General features: G+C 43.1%; 1 long non-coding RNA gene across 1 annotated transcript in view; it reads right to left on the bottom strand.

Moving 5' to 3' along the window:
• The window catches only part of LOC309662608, a 33,302-nt gene extending 25,041 nt beyond the window's left edge, over positions 1–8,261 (bottom strand). Inside the window, exon 1 of the long non-coding RNA XR_014264812.1 lies at positions 2,881–8,261. This is a non-coding gene — a long non-coding RNA (uncharacterized lncRNA). The remainder of the gene's footprint in view (positions 1–2,880) is intronic.
• Positions 8,262–14,763: the final 6,502 nt, after the last annotated feature.

Raw genomic sequence — 14,763 nt, 5'->3', positions numbered from 1 at the left:
GATGATTATCTCCATAATTCTGGATCCTTGGAAGAAACAATGACAAGGTGATTGATCATTTTCAAGATCCTTAGAAAAAGGGGGAAAAATCCAAAATAGCTTTAAAAAATAGGTGAACTTGATGATATAGAAGAAAAAAATTAGCATACTCAGGCTAGGAAAGGTTCACTGAAGTGGGAGTTTCAGATACCATGTGTATGAATCAGGGTTCTCCAGAGAAACAAAACAGTGTGTACATGTATGTATGTATATCTCCTAGCCTCAGAGAGAGAGGCAGTTTAAGGCGCTGGCTCATGTGATTATGGGGGGCTAGCAAGTCTGAAGTCTTCAGGGCAGGCTGGAGACCCAGGGAAGAGTTGATGTTGCAGCTCAAGTTCAAGGCAATCTGGAAGCAGAATGCCCTTCTCCTGGGAGACCTCAGACTTTTCTTTGAAGGCCTTCAACTGATTGGATGAGGCCCACCCACATTATGGAGGATAATCTGCCTTATTCAAAGTCTACTGATTTAAATGTTAATCACATCTTAAAGAATACCTTCACAGTGGGGCTTCCCTGGTGGCGCAGTGGTTGAGAATCTGCCTGCCAATGCAGGGGACACGGGTTCGAGCTCTGGTCTGGGAAGATCCCAAATGCCGCGGAGCAACTGGGCCTGTGAGCCACAACTACTGAGCCTGCGCGTCTGGAGCTTGTGCTCCGCAACAAGAGAGGCCGTGACAGTGAGAGGCCCGCGCACCGCGATGAAGAGTGGCCCCCGCTCGCCACAACTAGAGAAAGCCCTCGCACAGAAACGAAGACCCAACACAGCCAAAAAAAAATAATAAAATAATTAATTAATTAATTTAAAAAAAAGAATACCTTCACAGCAACATGTAGACTAGTGTTTGACCAAGTATCTGGGCAACATGGCCCAGCCAAGTTGACACATAAAATTTACTATCACACCAAGTAATCCAGCACTGCCATTCAAATAGTTAGGCAGGTTCTAAAAAACCATAGCAGATGTAGAGACCAGACAAATAACAAGGAAACAAATTGGGTAATCTCAGGACTTCATCAAGAGCTGAAGGGAAAATGAAAAAGCTTTAAAAACTAGAAGAAATTAGGCCAGATCACTCAAGATGTTTATAAAGAAATAGCACAAGTGTGTAAGAATGGAAATGAGGACTACTATACCTGAAAGGAGTATGAAACCAGCAAGGAATGCAGAAGGTACCAAAACAAACCAAGACACCCACCAAACCCAGGCCATAACATTCTGAGCCCAAATCCTTTGCCCAGCTCCCCAGGCCTCTTGCTTGGGGTCCAAGTATTACAGAAACTGCTTCCATAGCAGCAGAGCCAGGCCACGACCAAGAGCTGTTGGAGGGGAGGCCTAAGCCAGTCTCCACCAGGGGAAGGAATGTTGGAGAGGACCGTGAAAGGCAGAGGTGGTCATTAGTCTCTTGGGTCTAACGTTTTAAAAATATCAGGTGTGAACTGTAGACCAATGAAGACTCAGCTGTATTAGAAAAATTGAAACCGGATGAGACCAGGGGCCTAAAAAGTTTCCTGAGAATCTGTAAACACTGGCTGGATGCAAGGGAGCCAGCTCTAATGACGAGCAGATAGAGTCTTTGAGCGCCCAGATTTTTTTTTTTTAAGACTATGGAGGACAAAAGTTCCTTTTGAGTGGAAATATGAGCAAATGTTGTGCTCATCTTTAAACAGATGGGGGCTGGGAGGTGGAGATGAATTAATATAGTAATTATAGACCAGATAGCACGGATAACTAGGGAAATTTGATTGAATCATTCATTAATCTCTGCATCAAAGAACATAAAACACCTGGAAGCAACCAATAGAGCTTTTTGAAATGCCTAGGAAAAGAAGGTTCAAGTGCAACTTGCTTTTTAAGTTTGGGCACACCCACCCAGCATAGTCACACCATCCCTTTAGCCCAGAACCACTGGATTTATGTTATCCTCCAGCCTGATGCTCCAGAGGGCTAGGACCACGGAATCCAAGAATACAGATAGGACATGGTTTCTGCCCACCAAGAGCACTAAGTGAGGGAGACCAATGCACATATTAATCAAAGAAAAAGTTGATTGTAGTTAAAACACAAGGGAGAATTCAGACTTAAGCAATAACTCTTAACCAGCAGGATGATAACATTGGAATTTCCTCTGAGGGAGAACGGAAGAGTTTCTGCCTTTAGATGTAAAGATGAGACTAGATATAAATAGGCAGCCCTCTTGGGTGGTTAGACCTTCACCTGCCCCAGAATAGAGTCTGGGGCAGGTAAGATGGCGAGGACCCTTCCACTGTATAATTCTAAGACACCCTCATTTCAAAGTTGCTAAAAATAGAAGCATAGCGTCTGGTATGTAACAATATACAATATTGCAGCTGTGTCTTTATGATGAATAATAATACTTTGGAGTTATATGATGAGGCAATCACTTTGCAAGCGCAATCTCATTAACCCTCACAATATTCTGATTAGGTAGGCAGGTGGCAAGTGATCTGAACTCAGTTTGCAATTGAAGCAACCGAGACACAGAGAAGCTCAGAAACTTCCCAGGGAACACATGCGTTTTCGTGTCAGAGTTGGGAACGTCGCCCAGATCTCCCTTCCCAAAACCTGGGGCTCAGAGCAGTGGTCCAGAATGCTTCTAAATCTCAGGAGCAGAGCAAACACAAAACTGGCGCTGCCCTGGATGTAGTCTCTCGGAAAACACTGCTGATTTCTCGTCAATGGATGCCAGTGCCACCCCGAGATTAAAAGTTTAGTGTTTCTTTGTCTATCCTTTCTCTCTGGCAATTAATTAACCTCTTCCTCCCTCCAAAATCCAACCCGTCATGAAACAAACCAAAGAAATTTTTAAACCACACCAAAACCTCTTTATGACTTCTTTCCTGGTGCTGTTGACTGTCTTCTGAGCTTTTGTTTTCATTCATGGGTCCAATTTAATCGCAGGTCGATTGTTTAAGAAAAAGTCACTGTTTATAAGTCTTTAAACACTCAGACAGGCGCCCCTTCTCAATGGCTTGGTCCTCTGCGTCCTGATTTTATTCGTTTCTTTGTTACTAGAGAAAAAAAAAAGATTCCTTTGCTTTTCTAAACAAGCTGAGTCTTTCCCACAGACTAGAGGAACAGGTTTGGTGATGCTGATATAAAATCACAGGAAAATGACACCATTAGTCAGGAAACATTTGCCAGCCAAGAGTAAAGGAGCTTTCCCAGCCTCTGGGGAAAAGCCTATGTTCGTTTATACGGGAATCCTGAGATTACAGGGGAACTCGGGTTTTGTGTTTTTTGGGGCAGGTTTGCCCGGCTCCCTTTGAGACAGGACACACGGCCACATCTTCAAATTGTTAATTATGTACTGCCCCCTAGGGATTTTCATTTTGCTGGTGGCAACCTGCTTCAAATCCTACAGGAAATATTTATCAGCCGGCTTCAGCCAGTATTTGCCTCATGGAAATCTGTACCTTTTTGTGACCTTGTTGTACTGAGTCCAACCCTTTCCCTAGCAAATTGCATTCATACACTTTACTTTTTGGACTGTCAATTTCCCCCTCCCTCTTTTGTCTTTATTTTATTCCCCTGGGATGGCTTCATTTGCATAATCTGGGGTAGAAAGATCTTCTCTCTCTTTCAAAGCTCTGCTTTTCCCACCTCCTCTACATTTCCCCTGTGGTTTTGTAAACATCTCTGAATGTGGGGAAAAGAGGAAGAGCAAACTGTGAATTAGAGACACTTACACATATGCACTTACATATTTATCTGTACTTACTGATGGAGGAGTTCTCCGTACTCTGAAATGTGCTCTATGAAATCCCATTTAAATAAAAAACTTTTATCAGAAAAATGAAATAGCTTTATGATTGAATAGCACTTTGCTTCTAATTACCAGCCATCGAGGGTGATGAAATGACCAAGACAACATTCTTCCCCAGGAAGACATCCTTGCCCTTTATTTTAAAGTTGGAGGAAAAAATTTCAGCACCGTATTCCTTCACAGAGGTTCTCTCAGACTGGGGAATGGGCTTTACCTGTAATTCATGACATTTTGGTATCTGATAAGAATGTTGCAAATATGCATGTTTTTAGTGTTTGTGTAGTTTTGTTTTGTTTTTAATAATGGATGAGACAGCGCTGGTAGGAATCTTTCTTCATGCATTATATATTTTTTAAAACACACACACACGAATCATGAACACAGCTTTAGCAGATATATGCATGATCAAAACAGTTCAGAAATATAAGATCTGAAAATGAGAAAGGGCAGCAGGTTTTTGAATAGGCTTCATCAGTGGAGGGGAGAGGTCAGCTGTGGAGATTAGTTATAGGAGCTATTAAGTCTCCTCTGACACCCACAGTACAAGCCGCTTAACATAATCAGCTGCAATCAGCAAAACTGCTGTTTATTACAAAACGTTTTTCCCTTTTAATATTTCATATTGTTATGTAAAATGGTGCAGTGTAGGGACACACACATTTCACCAGGAACAAATTGTACAAATTGTCAGCAATAATAATTTGTGGCTCTTCTCGTGACATCTTTTGAAGTTAAAAACTGTGGAGCGATACCTCTCCAGAGCTATTTTCTCTAATGTGGTTAATGGTTTGCACTGGAGTTGACCAGTCACTCTCTGTACGACGTTGTCACCATTTACCAGTGTGAGAAAATGTTTGTGTGCGACCATACATCAATCAGACGAGTCTGTAATTCGGGGCCGTGAAGCCTGGTCCTGCTCACCCTTCCCCAACTGATCCGAGCCCTCCATTGTAGGTGTGTCTCCTACGGATTTCCTGGTCTGTCTTAACCACCAAAGTGATTGTTTTTTCAAAACATTTTCATTTAAATAGAACCGATTATGAGGTACACAATAGGCATCCATGTAGAATTCCTCTGTGAACACACTGGGTTTTGGGATAAGAGAAATGTCCTAACTGTCCAATAGGACAGATTACGGTGGCCTAGATGAGAGGACACTTGAATCTCATCCCTATACTTCTCTAAGGAGAATGAGCAGGTACAGAGGCAGTCATTGCTGGTTGCCATTCCAGCCCGCTAAGGATCTCATACAAGATGCTCCCAGTTCCTCAACTTTGTACCCCTTTCCATTAAAATCATTCTTTTGGATGTTTATTTATGGATCTATTTCTCCAATGTAATAAACTCCTTGAGGTCAGGAGATTTTCATTTTCACCTCTACGTGCATCACTGTCTGCATGTGTCAGCACATAGTAAGCACTCCATGGATGCTTGCTGAATAAATGAGTGAAAGCTTTCTAGAAATTAAATTCATGCTTAGAGGACAAAGATGTGCCTCCATCAGGGCTCTGGACTCTGAAGACTATTTTAATACAGTTCAATTACTGGAACATTTCTTGAACAATGGAAACTTCTCAGGAATTAGTCTTCACGGGGACAGGATATCATTAAAATGTAAAAACTCTGTTGGATTCTCAAAACCCCAGTCATCAGACTTTCCAGACCACTGCTGTCCAATGGAAATACAATGCAAGCCACTTATGTAATTTACATTTTCTAATAGCCAAATTTTAAAAAGATGAAACAGGTGATATTAATTTTGATTGAATAGTAATAATATACTAACCTAATATATCCCAAATTTTTATTTCAACATATAATCAACCTAAAAATTATTAATAAAATATTTCACATGCTTTTTTTTTCTTGTTGTCCCAAGTCTTTCAAATGTGGCTGTATTTTACACTTACAGCACATCTCCATTGGCACTGGCCACATTGCAAGTGCTCCGTACCCACAGGTGGTAGTAGCTACCATATTGGATAGTGCAGTCTTAGACCTGCCTCGTACTCCTCTTGACCTGCGCCTTCTTGGGACTGAAGGGGGCAGCAACAGGCAATGACTGGATGTACCCTGCATGGTCACTTCAACACTTGCCCTTTTCTCCCCAGTTGAAACAAAGGCTAGCAATGGGATTTTGTTCAAACTAGAAGCTCAAAAGCTCATGAAACCCATCAGCTTTCACATTATCCATGCTAATCACATTTTTATTCCTTGGGCTAGTTGTTTTCTTGCTGTTTTTCCTTATTTTCACCCCAATCCAGCTCGTGGAGAAACATGTGGTTTCGACTAGAATGGTAGCAGTAGAGTTGATGGGACTTAGTGAACAGGATATGAGAAAAAGAGAGGAGTCGAGGATGCTTCCTGGGTGTTTTCCTTGCTCAACCACGTTAGACGGTGGGATTGGCACAATCACCCAGGTCAGAGTGTGGATAGAGAAGCAGGTATTGTTCATTTCAGGGCCTGGGGACATTCTAACACTACAGGCTGGAAGCGCAGGGGGAGCCAACAAGAGGGGCTGAGAGGAAGGAGCTGTCTGAGAGTCAGAGACCAACCAAGGGGAGGGGCAACGGGGGGATCCCAGAAGCCTAGAGTAGACAGGAGTGGTCAGCTCCTAGAGATCAGACTTGTGGATGCAAAAATGTGAAACACACAAAATGGATCGAGAAGATAGGCTTTGGCAGTGAGAAGAGAATCAGAATAGTCTGAGGACAGGTGGCAGGTCACACTGAACCAACCGGCCAGGACAAGTGCAAGGGCTGGGTCAGAAGAGACCTGGTGTTAAAACCCAATGAAGTCAGCACTGGAACATAGACAAAACAAGGCTCCGTATAGGCCTTGAGAGCCTCTGTGTTTCTCATTAGCCTGGAAAAAAGCTACACTTCCACCATGTTTTCCTTCTGTGCAGAGAAGGACCAGTGACACCCCCTGCCACCAAGGGTCTTGCAGAGTTGAAGTGTGTGAAGGATTAGCCAACTGAAATTTAGCATAACCTGAGACCTTGACTTCTCAGCATGAGCCTTGCCTAGGAAATTTGATGATAGAAATTCTCGTTAATATAATTGACCTAATTGACCTAGAAATTAGGTCAATTATATTAACCAATTCTCTTCCATAGAGAATTGGTCAAATAAAGTATGAAACATTCAAATAATGCAATCGTAAGCACCCATTAAAAAGAATAAGAGCTGTACATAGACATAGAGGTATATGCACGGCTCATTTTTAAGTGGATAAAGCAAGGTTCCTAACAGTGTATAAAGTATGCTTACTTTTATGGGGGGAAGAGGGGGCTATATAGATATGCATATTATGTACCCACATAAATGCACCTTGTATATGCACAAGAATTTTCTGGAAGGATTGAAAAAAAGCCGTTAACAGTAGTTCCTCTGGAGGAGAAACTAGAAAGGAATTTAGGATGAGGTAGACATTGGCCTTTTGCATGTAATTTTTAGTGTTGCTCGATTTCTTTTGACCAGGTGCAGGAATTTTTTTTTAATTAAAAAAGTATTTTAACCAACATTTTACTTATACTGTCTATATTAAACACTATTAAATCTTGTGGAGAAAGGACTACATACATTTGTGACCAGTGTGATACATTCTTTCATTCAATCGTTTTTCCAGATTTCAAATTTGAGGACATCGGAAGACTGCATTGATTAAGCGTCCACTTTTCTCAATAAATCTTTTCCTTTCAGTAATTCTACTCAGTGTCCAGAAATCAAGTTCATAAGGCCGGCTGACAGTGAGGCACGGCTGTGGCTCTGAACTTTAAAACATCTAAAGTCCAAAAAGCGGAGCAAGTGTGAAAGGCAAGACTTGGGCCAGTCAGAGACTCACCTCTAAGGTTTCCGGTTGGCTTTATCACCATCACCTGCATATTATACCACCAGGTGAGACACAGGATTACCCCCAGGGAGATGCCAGGAGGCTGTCTATCAGGAAGGAGACGATGCTTACTGCTCTGTAACTCCTAATTAAACTGACTGCATCAGGCAGGATGAAGGATAATAGGATTACAGTCTTCTTTGGAGAGATGAGAGAAATGGCTGCAGGCGAGGCTCTCCAGGCCCTGTATGAGGGCTACACACTATAGGAGTTTAGAGGTGGTAGAAATCACTTTTAATCTGTGTGATTAGTGAAGATGGAATTTGAACTGGGTCTTAATGCATATGAAGTAAAATATTATTTTAAAGTGTAACCCCAGGTAATCTTTACTCCCCCCCAATTCTTGCAGCTTTGCGATCCTCCATGCATTGGAGCTGAAGTAATCTTTCTTTTAGAGAAGGGCAGAACCCAGCTTTGTAGGAAGGACAATATTTCTTCCTTCCTGTTTCAGACACTAAAGTTGTGAAAGCCCCGGCTTTCGTTTGTGAGAGCCAACCTTTGCTGAAGGAAAAAAGGACTGGTGGATTTCAAGGACCCGAAGTTAGAGGACCAGAGTTTCTATAATAACCCACGAGGGGAGTGTGGGAGGAGAGGGGGAGGGGGGAGAGGGGGAGGGGGGAGGGGAAAGTGCCTAAAATCCTGGAAGGAGAAAAGCCCTTTCAAGAAGGATGGGGCTGGTGGAGGAGGGGTGGCTGTGGAGAGAAGAGAGACATTTGGAAGAAACAGGCCTAGTGTTAAAGCACTGATTAGACCAGTGAGGAAGGACCCAGAGTCTCTTAGTCTTGGCCCCTTGGCTTGAGAGAGTGCGAATGATAGAAACCCAAGATACAGTAGAGGGGGCATGGGGCTTGCTTTCTGTTGACATTCAGGGAAGAGACCATCTTGCTGGTCCCTAAACCAACAAGATTTGCTGCGGGAGAATACGGCAGTACCATGTGTTTAGCCAGAGAGGGTCCCAGATGGAGTCCCCCCCAATCCTCACAGGCTGCCTGCAGAGATGCAAAAGTCCCCTCATGATCCCATGAGGGGCATGGAAGGCTTGAGAAATTGGAGGGACCAGAGAATTCCTGGAGTTAGAAAGAAAAGCTGGCAGATCTTGTCCACAAAGGCTTCAGCAGCAACTTCAAATGTCAGCTGTGGATGTCACTGAAAATTTCTGAGCAGGGAGTAACGTGGGGAATGTGGTACTTTAGGGACGTTGGTCTTGTAGGTGGCTTGGCTCGTTGTACACACGTATGAGGCAGGGACGCGAAAAGTTCAGCCCTTACACAGAACAACAGCAACTACAACAGGAGGCAGTCTTTCACAGAATTACAAGGCTGCGCTATTCCAAAGGAAGTCAGAATTTTTCTTGTGGAGTACTGTGTTTTAAGTGGTGTTTGTTTGCTTGCTTTTTAACCTAGAGCTGAGAAAAGAGAAGAGCGATGGCTTTCCCCCCTCCAGCAGCTGTTCCGTGATCACTGCAGGTCTCCGTCCTGCCCACTTGGGGGCAGTCACCTCTGGTGATATTTACCTGGTTTCATAGACCTTATCAGAGCCTAGAGTCACTCATTACTAACGAGCATGTACATCTTCATCTTCACCTGCATGTAACATTTCTCACCCTAGAATACCTGCCTTTGTCTTTCTGTACTGTCCAATACGGCCAGGATGGAAAACGAGACAGGAACACACTAGTAAGCTCGGGGGAAATGGTCATTGCCCTCTGTTCTTAAATTTGTTGACCTGGAAATTCAGTGTGAACTGAGTTATTCTAGTAAGTGATGAATCCAGTTTGCTAGGGAGGGGGACGAATTCTTTCAAGTAGACTCTGCTGTTGAACTTCTTTTAACTCATCCCGAGCGTCCTTTCCTTTGACCTACATTTCTAAACTCTGGCTAAAATTCCTTCTTAGCGGAGAGTCTCACGGACTCATCTCCATTATTTTTTATGAGATGAATATGTTTCAATGGTGGTTTTGGCCAGCCCAGCTGAGAAAATAAAAGTGAGTGTTTCATTCCTCCTTCCTCCAGCATTACGGTGGCATTATTCTCCATCTAGAAGGATCACCCAACCATAAAGATGCAGATGAACAACACAGCATATGCCTATGCAGATGCTTTTTCAACTCTATATTAAGGGTTCCACCAATACACGTGCATCCCACGCTTCTTTTAAATTTTATTTATAGAAAAAAAACACTTACCCCATTATACATTATGCATTGTATCTCAGATGGACATTAAAGAAGATTACAGTAATTTACTGCCCTTGGTGTATTGGTTTTTTTCCCCCCTTATTGGCTAGGAGATAAGATAGCCATATAGGGCCAGCAAGAGGCTGACACATCAGCTCATAGAGTTTTAAAAGCATATTTGCCTGAATAGGAAGTCAAAATCCCCTCCTAATGAATTTCCATCCTGAAAATTATCTTCCATGTCAGGAAAGAGACCACAAGGAACAAGCATCTTCTTTCTCTGATTTGCATTGTGGAAAGAAAAGGAAAATAGCACAGATGCATTCGGTATTGTACAAAGAGCATATATGGGCATTTCAGTCCCTAATATCACACTAGTTTCTGATGCTAATGTAAAATATGTTCTTTCTGCATTTATAATCATGATGAGCAGATGGCAAAGACAGTTTAAAGTAGTACTGTACGTCTATTAAAGTAATGTATGCTGTTAGTGAGCCTTCCCTAAAACTGGAGTTTAATTGCTTATAAACACATACATTAGAAAGAATCATGATTCTAAGGGCCATTTGCTTTGCCAGGACAATAGTTAGACAGAGTTCCCTCTAACAGGCTTTGGCTGCAAGACTTTTTGTGGCAGCAGATGCTTCACTACGTTCTCTCTCTCTCTCTTCAAGAGGCTTAATTGACAAGAATGTTGGGATTGGCACAAAAGAACTCTGCTTTCTTAAAACAAAGACATCCTTCTCAAAATGAAACTCAAATAGAGAAATTAAGGGAAATGTGGACTGGGGGAGAACCGATAAGGGAAGAGTTGAGTATATAAGCTGCTCCATTCTTTCTTTTTATTTTTCCTACCCTGTCTCCAGCAAACCATCAACAAAGGCATTTTGTAATTTTCCGTGATTAATATTGATTGCACAGTCACCGTGCTTTCTAAAAGTAAAACCTGCCCGAGAGGAGAGTTTCCACTGCTTAATTCCAAGGGGCTTCACTGCTCAGTCACGGGGGAGAGGGAGATGAAGTCTTCTGCACCACCCGCGCGGCCCTCTCGGAAAGGGAGTGCGCCGGAGGAAGGATGCTTGATCACTGAAGCAGGCGACACGGTCAGGAGGATCAGAATCCACTCGGAACACCACAAAAGGAAACGGATACTGTTTGCAAACAGGAGGAGGAGAAAGGGAGGAGGCGGCAGTGGAGAAAGGCAGGCTGAGAGCCAAGGGCCCTAAAAAGGCAGCAAGTTTTAGAAAACACTCATTTGACTAATTTGCCCAATATAATAAAGAAAGGATGGTTTTACTTTCAAATGCAGAAGTGGTGATTGATTAGGTGGGCATTATATTTGCAGCATGTGGAATGAATAATGGTAGTGAATGGGTATGGAAAATATCTCACCAAGAAGGAAACAAAAATCCGTAAGTCATACAAGGCAGAGCACAAAAATACCAACATACCAACATTCAGAGAGAGTTTAAATAGTAACAGACTGGATCTTGGAAGCGCTCCAAAGAAACAGGGAACAGAAAGAGAGCTACGCACAGGATAATGGTTTCTAGACAATAGGCAATGAGAGAGGGTCTGCACAGGCTTGCGAATGTGGTATTAGCTCTTTAATTATTATAATTACCTAAGTTTAAGGTCAAATCACCTGTGCATTGCTGATAAAATGAATGATTTCTTTTAAAATAGTAGAAGTAGTGCTTAAATTACCCAGGATGTTACAGGAATGGTTAATCCATGCGGGTGAGATATAACAAAATTATCCCCATCTTGTACAGCAACAACCCTGAGAAAGAATGGCCTGGAATCCTACTACATCTGCAGTCTTCTAACATTAAACCTGGACATACATTCCAGTTCCGAAAGAGGGATCTCTCTGCTTGAAGGCAGCCTTTCCCACTACTGAAGACATACACTCTTCTGGCAGTTAAAAGAAGTTGCCTTGGGCTTCCCTGGTGGCACAGTGGTTAAGGATCCGCCTGCCAATACAGGGGACATGGGTTCGAGCCCTGGTCCAGGAAGATCCCACATGCTGTGGAGCAACTAAGCCCGTGCGCCACAACTGCTGAACCCGCGTGCCTAGAGCCTGTGCTCCGCAACAAGATAAGCCACCGCAATGGGAAGCCCGCGCACCACAACGAAGAGTAGCACCCGCTCACTGCAACTAGAGAAAGCCCGCATGCAGCAATGAAGACCCAACACAGCCAAAAATAAATAAATTAAATAATTTTTTTTTAAAAAAAGAAGAAGTTGCCTTGTAATAGGATTTACCCCAGGTAAGATGCAGTCAGATTTGGAAACTAGAACTCAAGTTTTGCAATCTTTGATCAGTCATCAAATTGCAGCCTGAATCCAGAAACAAAAAGACTGGATGTAGAGGATTTGCAAAATACGTGCACTTTGAACACTCCTGAATGGTGAAATTCCATAAAACGTTAAATGGTGAGATGAAAGACTTTACTCTTTGTCTGACCAGAAATAACTCAAAGATTTCATGATTTAATTTTTCATCAGCATGAATTCCAAATACTTGAGAACAAATACTTAAAGTGTCTGATCCAAAAACTCTAGGAAAAAGCTACCTGGTTGTCCTTCAGGTAGGCCCTAGCTAGATCTCAGGATCAATGAGGGAGTAGCCCAGACATCTGCATTTTTCAAATGCTTCACAGGTGATTGTGATGTCCATCAGGCTTGAGAATCGTTGCTGTATGCAGGATCAGTCTTTAAATGGTTTTAAGACTTGGTTGGTCTATATTTTTTCAGTAGATCACTAGTTAAAACCTAGTATTGGGAATTCCCTGGTGGTCCAGTGGTTAGGATTCCACGCTTTCACTGCTGAGGGCGTGGGTTCGATCCCTGGTCGGGGAACTAAGATCCCACAAGCTGCGCGGCAGAAAAAAAAAAAAAAAAAAAACAAAGAAAAAATTTGAGATGGAGCAAGACTGGTGTTAGGGAGGATCATTGGGGTACTACTATCGCGGTCCATGTGAGTGTTTTGTTGAGGGTCTAAACCAGGGCAGTGGAAGCTGGAGAGGGAGATGGAGGCTCACGGGTAGGGAGGCAGAGTCAAGGCATATTCAGCGTCACTCGGTGATTGAATGTGGAGTGTGGACTAAAAAACAAGTCTAAAATAACCATCAGATTTCTACCTTGGGTGACTGGTTGCATGGTGAAGCCTGTGACTAAGCAGGTTCTAACACCAATTCTCTGACACCAACTGGAGGTTCTACAGTTCAATGCAATTCTGATACCAGCTATCCAGAGTTAGAGCAGACCAGGCAAGTTAAAGGCTCAGTCTCCCAAGACTGCTTGGCTCAGACACCAGCCACAACTGGAGTCTCCAGGTGACCCACACTTCTGTCTAACTTGGCTACAAATGTGAGAGTTCCCACAACTCCCCATTCATGTTCAGTAATCTGCTAAAATGACTCACAGAACTCACAGAAAGCATGGTACTTAACGACTGTTTTAAAGGATACAAATGAACAGTCAGATGAAGTGGCACATAGGGTATATGTGGAAAGATCCTGAGCGTAGGAACCTCTGCCCCCGTGGAGCCGGGGTGCACCATCCTCCTGGTACAGCGGTATGTTCACCAACCAGGAAGCTGCCCCCAGTCTCCTCATTTCAGAGTTTTTCTGCGTTTCTGGGGTTTCATTAGGTAGGCATGATTGGTTAAATGATTGGCCACTCAATCTCCAGCGCCTCTTCTTTCCCTGGAGGTGGCGGGGTGAGGAGTTCTGAAAGTTCCAGCCCTCTAATCACGTGCTTGGTCTTTCTGGTGTAGCCAGCCCCTCTTTTGAAACTACCCCAGGGCCCACCAGGACTCACCTTGTTAGCATAAACTCAGGAGTGGTTGAAAGGGGCTCATTAGGAATAACAAAAGATGATCCCATCACTCAGGAAATTCCAAGAGTTTTTGAAGCTGTGTCAGGAAGGGGAGGAAAACCAAATATGTATTTTTGTTCTATCACACTAAGGAATGATAACGTAAAATAAGTTCTCAGAGCAAGGTCGCTAGCTCCATTTTGTACACGATGAGCTTAAGGACGACTCAGATGGATACATCTAGTGGGCAGTTGGATGTGCGGGAAGAAACTCGGGGAGAGGTCAGGAGGCAGAAGTTCAGAAGTCACTGTTTGAATGAAATGGTCCTATGAGGACTCCAAGCGTTTGTGTCAGATATGGTGACAAAAACACATTATATATACACGGACTTCAAGTTACGCTGTGTCCAAGACAATCCGTGATGAGGACAGATAAGTTTGTGTCACGCCAGTCCTCACACCTGGTAATGAGATTTTGTACTCTAAATCGGGGGCCAGAAAACGTTTTCTGTAAAGGGACAGGGAGTAAATACCCTAGGCTTTGCAGGTCATACAGTCTCTGTCCCATGTGCTCAACTCGGCCTTTGTAATGCAAAAGCAGTCAGAAAATAATAGCAATCAAATGAGCGTGGCTTGTTTTAATAAAAACTTTACTTACAGACACTGACTTTTGAATTTCTTATAATTTTCACATGCCACAAAATATTCTTCCTCTGATTCTTTTCCAAATATTAAAAAATATAAAAACCACTCTTAGCTTGTGGGCTGTATAAAAACAATTGGGTCCAGGGGCTGTACTTGGCCATCCCCTGCTCTAAACCGACATGCTGTGTGACTCCCAAAGAGAAGCACTAAACGTGAGGACCCAAGGGCGAGGCTTTGGTTCCCGGAAGAGATGCATGTTCGTCCCTTGGTTGAAGAATCAGAACCGACCTGGGAAAGCGGGAGCCTGATGTTTGAAGGGGTGTTTCATCCGCATTGGTGCTTGTACCTCTCCCTGCAGTGTGTGAAGAAGTCTTCCCTCGGCTTTCTGCCGCCACAGGCT

This window comes from Balaenoptera physalus (assembly GCF_965194825.1).
Source record: "Balaenoptera physalus genome assembly, chromosome: 6".
Classification (NCBI taxonomy): Eukaryota; Metazoa; Chordata; class Mammalia; order Artiodactyla; family Balaenopteridae; genus Balaenoptera; species Balaenoptera physalus.
The sequence above is the reverse complement of the archived record's forward strand: the minus strand, read 5'-3'. Positions and strand labels throughout refer to the sequence as shown.